This window comes from Etheostoma cragini, chromosome 8, assembly GCF_013103735.1.
Source record: "Etheostoma cragini isolate CJK2018 chromosome 8, CSU_Ecrag_1.0, whole genome shotgun sequence".
Lineage (NCBI taxonomy): Eukaryota > Metazoa > Chordata > Actinopteri > Perciformes > Percidae > Etheostoma > Etheostoma cragini.
Window position 1 is genome coordinate 20,786,484 of NC_048414.1, and position 7,088 is coordinate 20,793,571.

At 41.9% G+C, this 7,088-nt stretch overlaps 1 long non-coding RNA gene across 1 annotated transcript in view; it reads right to left on the bottom strand.

Annotated features, from left to right (window-relative positions):
* Positions 1 to 6,408, bottom strand: part of LOC117948519 — an 18,864-nt gene extending 12,456 nt beyond the window's left edge. The window contains exons 1-2 of the long non-coding RNA XR_004657467.1: positions 6,245 to 6,408; positions 2,221 to 2,222 (exon numbers count right to left, since the gene is read on the bottom strand). This is a non-coding gene — a long non-coding RNA (uncharacterized LOC117948519). The remainder of the gene's footprint in view (positions 1 to 2,220; positions 2,223 to 6,244) is intronic.
* Between the last annotated feature and the right edge of the window lie 680 nt (positions 6,409 to 7,088).

Sequence of the window (7,088 nt, forward strand, 5' to 3'; positions counted from 1 at the left end):
ACACACACACACACACACACACACACACACACACATTTAGAATAGTGTAGAAGATCAACCTACCTTTTACCCACTGCTGAACTGCATAACAAATAGCAATTACTTTAGAACACACATGCAAGCACACACGCACGCACACAGACACACACACACACACACACATGCACTTTACACCTTTGGCATTGTGCACTCACGCCACATTAAGTGGAGACAAAAAAAATCTGGCTTTGCAGTATTTAAATCAGTTATGTGTCTAATTATTCCATATAAAAATAGCTGATATCTAGGGCAAAAGCAACGAGATGGAACATTGTTGTCTGCAGAGGGGAGACCTAGTGGAGCTGGCAAGAGTTCAACACAGCAGAAGACAGGGAGACGGAGAGATGGGGAGGCAGAGTGTGTTAAAGAAAGAAAGGGACAGAGTGTGCTTTAGGCTACATAAATATAACATGAACTCTATCCACTAGTGGCAGACAAGCAAGCAGCACAATGGGCCAATGTTCAGGAGCGCTTTGTGAGGGTGTAGAGAATGCATCGTGCTACCTGCTCACCTCAGAATTATCAGGCTTTGATACCTGAGAGACAGAAAGAGTGGTACGAGGGAGAATGTGTGTGTATGGACGGAAGACAAAAGGAGAGAATTTACAAGACAAATGCATTTTTTTCTGCAGGTTACACTCTAATAGATGTCCTGCATCCAGCTCTCAGGAGTGTGTGACCCTGACTCTGCACTCAGCAGACTTTGCTTGTCAGCTGAGGTTGCTTATTGATTGTCATTGACCATGTCTCACTGTCCTGGCAAGACAGTTGGTTTAATGAATGTATTTCTAAACCTTGGTGCCTGATTTTTGCACATTTCACCCTCTGTTTGTCCATGCAAAATATTCTAATTTTTCTCATGGAACATACAGTACATAGGAAGTAATTCTTCAGAAAGCCAGCTATGTCATTTTTGGCAGATGCAGTCATACATTCACGTCGCACGTTTTATTGCTCTCGGAGCACAGAACAATATTCACACTACCGATATCAAGTGCCATAAAAGCACTAAAAAGAACAAAGGAAAATGCCAAGAACAAGGTACAGTGAAGGAAGAGGAAATGGAGGCAATCAAAAAATCCCTGAACTTCATGACCGAGGAGATAACCAAACTTGCCAAACGAACAAAAGTTGTTGAACTGATGGCTGAGGTTGAACAATTTAAAACGCTCATCAAAGAAAAGAGCAAGAAGATTTAGGACTTAGATAAAAAGGTTCGACGACTTGGAACATTACACACGGACGGAAGATGTGATTATAATCGGACTGGAGACCAAACACCAAACTTATGCATGAGCAACATCCGACACAAACAGAGGTAAGGACGACAAACAAGTCATTCAGTTTCTGGAAAAACAAAGCATGTCAATTAACAGCAAAAACATCTTGGCCTGTGCGATGACACTCTTCACTGGAAGAACAGTAGGCCTAAAGCTAAGGCCATCACAGTTTACTTTGTGAATGGGAAAAGTAAGTAAAAAAAAAAAAAAAAAACTGTCTGGAACTGGTGTGTACCTAAATGAACACCTGACCAAAAAGAACGCGGACGTCACCTGGCAGGGACACATTCTACAGAAGCAAAACCAAATGTAAGCCACCTGCACGAGATTAAGGTTTGTTCAAGAAAAACCAAGTCCGCGCAGAATCAACCGCCGCCCGTTTATATGGCGGTTAGATTTGTGGCCAACTCGATCCCGACTTGCTCTGATGTCATGCACACATGGGCAACGATAATCTCACAAGACCAAGGCAGTGCAGTTGCTTTTCACCAACAGCGAACATAGGGGCATGCTGGGATGCCTTCAGCTGACCTAACAGCTGATTTGTTCAGAATCTACTACATGATGTCGTTTCATGTAAACTTTATTGTTTTTGAATTGGAGGGATTTAAACTGCTATTCATCTGATTTAAAGGCTTATTCTGTACAAAACACACGTTATGTGGTTGAAGGTGAAGTTGAAAAATCAGAGAGACTAAATCCGTCCAGATTACAGATCCCATACAATCTGTTGTTTATTGACATTAGCAACAAATAGCATGTAGAGCATTTTAAGAGCTTGAGGATTTTATTGACCCAAAAAACAAGGTTCACACCAACAAAAAGAGTTCTGGGTGCGGCAGGCAAAAAACTGGACCCAGAATGAATGACGAATAAACGAAAGTAATCCAGAAACAAACACTGCTGACCAAAAAACTCCACGGACAAGAAGACAGGCCTGAATAGGACTGGGAACCAACATTAGTACAAAAACAAACAGAAACTGTTCCGACACAGAGATCCCAGACACTAAATACACTGGGAACAAGGTAACAAGGTGACACAAGGGCTAGGAGACAGGTGAGAAACATCAGGCAATTACAAGGGTTGGAAAACACAGGAAGTAAAGCAAGACATAAGAAAACAGAAAACCAAGACTGTCTAAATAAAACAGGGCAAAATACAAAACAAGACAGAACAGACTATCACAATGAGACAGGATTACACAACACCAACAACAGAAGAAACTACAGGACAAAAGACAGAACAAAATGCCACAACCATAGCATCCTCTGTCTTAATAGAAACAACTGGAGACTTGTACAAGCTGACATATGTGTCTGATAACATATTATTTTTTTACAACATGTTTATTTGATTTTCTTTTGCATATTAATATAAACACAGCAATATGGTAACAACAACGCTCAGAACAACATTAGTCCGTACACCTTTACATTTCCCCACCCTGCATGCACCCAACCAGTACAATGAATAGGAAATAAATAAAATAACATGTGTACATACATACGTACACATGTATACACACATACATACAGTACACATACCTATAACCCTAGTTCTCAGTTCTAGAAGCTCAAAATGACCAGGTTACAAGTACAGTGTTATGAGTAGGACAAAAGGGAAAGAAGCTAGCCAAGGACAACACTCGAAAGCACTGAAGCCACTGTGGTGTTGGAAAAGTGAAGATGTGGAGCACAAATGTTTATAAATTGTCCCTCTGAAGAGTGAGGAAGACAGGTCAGGTATTCAAGAGGAAAGCATTCCATTATTATCTTATGCCAGTTTGATTTAGTAGGGGGTTTGTCACTCTTCAGAAAGATGTTCTTCCTTGCTGCATATGTGAGGCTATTGTACAGTCTGGTAGAGTTAGCATCCACAATAGCATCTTGACTGGTGTAACCCAGGATTAAAGAAAGAGGGTCATGTGTAACATAACACCAAAAATATTTTCCACATCTTGCAAAACACCCAGCCAGTATGTTTGAATTTTAGGACAAGACCAGATACAATGAGTATAGGTGCCCACTGAGATTTTACATTTTAAACATGCAGGTTGGGAATTCATTTTATGTCTTTTGTTAGGAGAGATTTGTAAACAGTGTACAACCTTAAATTGCTACAATCTTGCACGGTTAAATACAGATATTTTCTTTGTTTGAGCCCATATCTTAGTCCATTTATCCCCATCAATATCTATACCAAGCTTATCTTGCCATTTTTGCATTTCCAATTTGTAGAATACATGTCTGGCTCCGTGGAGGCAGTTGAAGTTATGGGCCTGTTTTGCCTTTTTCCTGCCGGTCCTTTTCTTTCACAGCTGCTAAGTTGGGCCATTTTGAAGTACAATTTTTCTCCAAAGAGGGGAGTGTTGTCCTTGTTCACCTCCCCATTAACAACTCAGCTGGACCAAACCCTGTAGTGGATCAGGGAGTAGACCTATAGCTCATTAGAGCCATCCCAGGAACTTAATGTTTGAAGATTTTCCTAGCGATCTGCACCGCTCTCTCTGCGTGTCCGTTACCTTGCGGTTGATGAGGACAAGAAGTGCAGTGTTTGAAGTTCAGCTGCCTGTCTAATCAAGAACTGGGGACCATTATAACTCACCACTTCATTTGGAATGTCAAACCTTGAGTTTTTTTTACCCCCACACGGTCTGCTCCAATGTTCAACTTCGTTGCATGTGTTGCATGTGGACTTTCTAGCGGGCAGTTTTCATCCCCACTATGCCTGACTTTTCCACATTCCCCACATTGTCCATTATTTCCCCATTTAGGCTTACCACAGCATTTGGTGAATTTGTTGTGCTTGTTTGTGATTTTGTTTATCATCCCAGCTGCCTCTCCCTGCATGCTGACTTGTGAAGCCGCCTCAGATTGCCGGACCGTCTCCACGGTTGTTGCGAGCGTTAAGTCCTTGGTTAACTGCAGCTTACAGTATGTGAGACATCCTTGTCCAATATCCCAACAGCGATCCAGTCACGGATGTTCTCTTCCCTTGTTGCGCCGAAGTTGCAATGGTCAGACAGCTCGTAAAGAGCTCTGATGAAAGTCTCCGCTTTCTCTCCCGCCCTTTGCACGCGCTGGTGGAACAGTGCTTGTTCGTGAATAACATTCCGTCTTGGGACAAAATATTCATCGAACTTTGCTAGCACTAGGTCAAAGTCGTCTCCACTGTCTTCCTCGTCAAGGGCAAACGATCTGTAAATGTTTTCTGACTTGTTTCCATAGCGTATATGAGGCTGCTCACCTGGACAGCGCCATCTTCTTTGTTAAGCTTGGTGTTGGTCCTAAACCTCACAAAACGCTGCTTCCAATCCGTTCATTCTCCCGGTTTATCAAAGGAGAAGCTTGCCGGGGGATTACATTTGGCCATAATTCCTTCCTTTCATTTCTGACACCATGTAAAATGATAATTCCGTAGGCTTAATACTCTTTAGCCGGATATATTCCTTTTATTGAACACATGCAGTTGTCGCCCGTAAAAATCACATACCATCTTACGATAACATGCGAGGCTATGGCAAGATCTCACTTTTTCTCTGTGGTACCGTAAAACCCATAGTAATGAACAGGCAAATAAAACATCCTTATATGACACCAAACACTAGCACTAAGAGCTTGCATTTGGACCCAAAGTTCTTCATGGTAGATAACACGGACTGATGTTTTTGAGTCTTAGAACAGTAGGAGTCCTCCATAAACAAGTCAAATGCACATGACACCTCAGTTCAACTGTTTTGCCATTCTGAGAGATGTTAACAATATCTGGTGTATTAGCAATTCCTAAATGAAAAGTGTTTGCAGGGGAATAAAACCACTCAGACAGCACAGTAAAGATCTGCTCATCTGAGCATCAATGAGGTCCATAAGTCTGTTATGCCTGGCAGTATATACTCCTTTAAATGGACAACTGTTCATGATGTGGGCGGCTGACTCCAGGTGTTCAGGGGGGTCATCCAAGATGCCCAGGGGTCAATGGATGGAGAGAAACCACAGTGATAAGTTGTATTATGTAGGAAGAACCTGCAGACATGCTTTCATACAGAAAACAAGGATCGCCTCCCTGACGGTGGTATTACTGTAGATAGTACTTGATACATAGTGTTCTGCACAGGGCAGTTTTGCCAACTTTCCCTAAAGTTTTAGACTGAACCATTACCTTGGGCTCTTTGAATAGACGGAAGGGTCCACCTTGATGTTCTAGGCTGGAGCAGGTGAGTAATGTTGTCATGGTGCCGTGTGGCTTCCACAATGACAGATGGGTCCTCCACAACTGCATCAGAGACCTCTACAGGTTTGTAGGGGAGGTCCACTTCAGTTCAGTACCTGTTCTCCAGCATAGGTTGTTTAAGTCTGGCCAGTCTGATGACACACCAAATCCCTGTGCCTGTCCATTCAGCTTTCCATTGGTCTTTCTTTTAAAACTCACGAAGCTGTCTTACCCACCGAATGCGTGTAGCACCTTCTGTCTTTTACCGTGAAATCCAGCAATTACAATGCTCTGGCCATTTGCCTCACGCTGACATCATCACAATTTAGCATGGTAAGTTGAGACTGTCTTGTGGCTGTGTACTCCCACATGCTGTTTGAAACTCCAAGCCCCCCCATACTTTTCTGGAAGATGAAACATCTTGTGGAATGTGTATTGAGACAAAGCCATATCCTAACCACGTTTATAGTTTTGGTGTCCATTTCACGCAATACTTTTTGGATGTTGAAAAAAGATGTTGAATTTTAGGAAAAGCTATTTCTTGCATTTTCAGAATAACAGGAAGAGTTAATGCATCAATGCAATCCAGTCTGGTCATAAAACGGGTGTGCCATCTCAGTCTTGCAGACTTCATTCTCCAGCACTGTTAAACTTGTGACCCAGGTAGTTCTAAGTCTCATGTCTAGTGTACACTCTGCGTGGCTGGTCTAAACACACACCAACCTGATTATCAGCCGTCAGACAGTCTGGCGAGGTCAGTGACTCGAGTCTGTTCAGTGCGTTCCGTGCCTTCGTCAGTTGAAGGAGTCGTCGGCCTTCAGTTGGGCCGATTTGACATGTTGAATCAGAAGGCGGGCAGTCAAACTCAATGACCAATCTGATTTGTAACTCGGAAATGATAGATCAGCGGGACAATCGCCTTTATAAATCTGAGGAATATCGCTTGCTTAAAATGTTTTCAGTGAACTACACTGTAAATAATGGCTGTGAAATCTACAGTTATCTACTTTGGATTTCACATTAACACTACTGTATATGATTTTTACAGTAGAATGCTGTAAAGTTTACATTACAACCTTGTTGACATGACAAAATCACAGTAGTCTAAGTACTACAGTTGAAATCACAGTTGTCAAAGCATTACTGTAAAAATCACAATACAGCCACTGCAAATAGTATAGTAAACTACTGTATTCTTACTTTTTTATCTTATGTTGTGTTTAATTGTTTTTTATTTTACAGTGAATACATAAAATACTGTAAATGGAAGTACGGTACCTTTACTGTAAACATACAATTTTATGTAAAATTTGTTACAGCGCATTTTTCGTCAAATATAAGATTGTATTCCGAAGGAGCCGCCGTAACGCTCTGGCTTTTAAATTCCAGAGCTGCCAGACCCACGTGACACGTCCGTCCAATCAGGTCAGCCGTCCTGGTGTGTCCAAGCCTTTAAGATGGTAAAAGATTGGGATTTGTCGGCCTTTGAACTGTATCAACTGTACCTCCTCTAATGGAAAACTACACACATACACACATCCACCCACACACACACAC